The 1159-nt window shown below is 46.5% G+C and overlaps 1 pseudogene; it reads right to left on the bottom strand.

The window, feature by feature from the left end:
- Positions 1–396: 396 nt before the first annotated feature.
- LOC138262543 (5.8S ribosomal RNA) lies at positions 397–550 on the bottom strand (annotated as a pseudogene).
- Between the last annotated feature and the right edge of the window lie 609 nt (positions 551–1159).

Genomic DNA, 1159 nt, shown 5'->3' on the forward strand with positions numbered 1-1159 from the left:
ACTTACCCCTGAGCTACAGGGGACAGAGGGGCCAGGGCAGCACACCCTTTTTCCTGGATTGCAGCCTGAGGCCAGCAGTTGTCTCTCTCCCCGGTGAACCAGCCACAGAGGTGGGCACCCAAGGCGGTGTGCACCGGCAGCTGTGGGACACAACAGACAGCCATGCACAGCATGCAGCCAGGTGACCCGGTACGTGCCCAGGGCAGATCTGTCCCCCACCCAAACTCCGCCAAGGCAGGGTGACGGAGAGGTACCTTAGTGACAGGACTGGGGATGGGATCCTGCTGCAGGCAATCAGGTGGGTCTGACCTTGGAGGGGGGGACAAAGGGAGCAGAGCTACCCTGCAACAGCCTCAGCCACACCACATGAAAGCCCCAGGGTGATTGACAATCAAGCAATCCTCAGACAGGCATAGCTCCAGAAGGAACACTGGGCAGCAAGGTGTGTTCGATGTGTCAATGATCAATGTGTCCTGCAATTCACACTAATTCTCACAGCTAGCTGCGTTCTTTATCGACACGTAAGCTGAGTGATCCACCGCCAAGAATCACAGGCATCTTTTCTCAATGTTCACCCACCTGCGGGTTGATAGAGCAGAACGTGGTAACAATTTACCTGTGTTCGGACGCTCTTTAGGCCGATGAATCTTTTGACTTAGTGGGAACTCTCCGTACTCTTAATCGATCAATCTCATCAAAATCAATAATCAATAACGAACATAAGCAACACCTTGAACAACATAACACTTAACAATTAATCCAGAATACATTTCGGCGAACCCTGACCTTTCAGTCAGGAATAACCACACCAGTTTATTGCAAAGTTAGTGAATTTATTTCCCTATATTAACAAAGCTAGCACAATATAAATGTGTCTCAACACCAAATGATAAACATAAATGAACATTAATAGCTGTCCATAACGTCGAAACAAATGTAATCTATGTAGCATTTGAATCACAAGGCATTCGGTAATGGCAATGCAAAGCACTAATACGATAATCTGTAATGAACTAATGGCATACATTTAGTCAGCATAACAAGATCTCAAATTGCATCGTGCGACATATGGAATCCTCGTCTAACCTCAAATTAGCATCAGCATGTGGGACTTCATGCAAAAACAATTTAGCAACATAAATTTAGAAAAACTCTTAAC

Source organism: Pleurodeles waltl, chromosome 10 (genome assembly GCF_031143425.1).
Source record: "Pleurodeles waltl isolate 20211129_DDA chromosome 10, aPleWal1.hap1.20221129, whole genome shotgun sequence".
NCBI lineage: Eukaryota > Metazoa > Chordata > Amphibia > Caudata > Salamandridae > Pleurodeles > Pleurodeles waltl.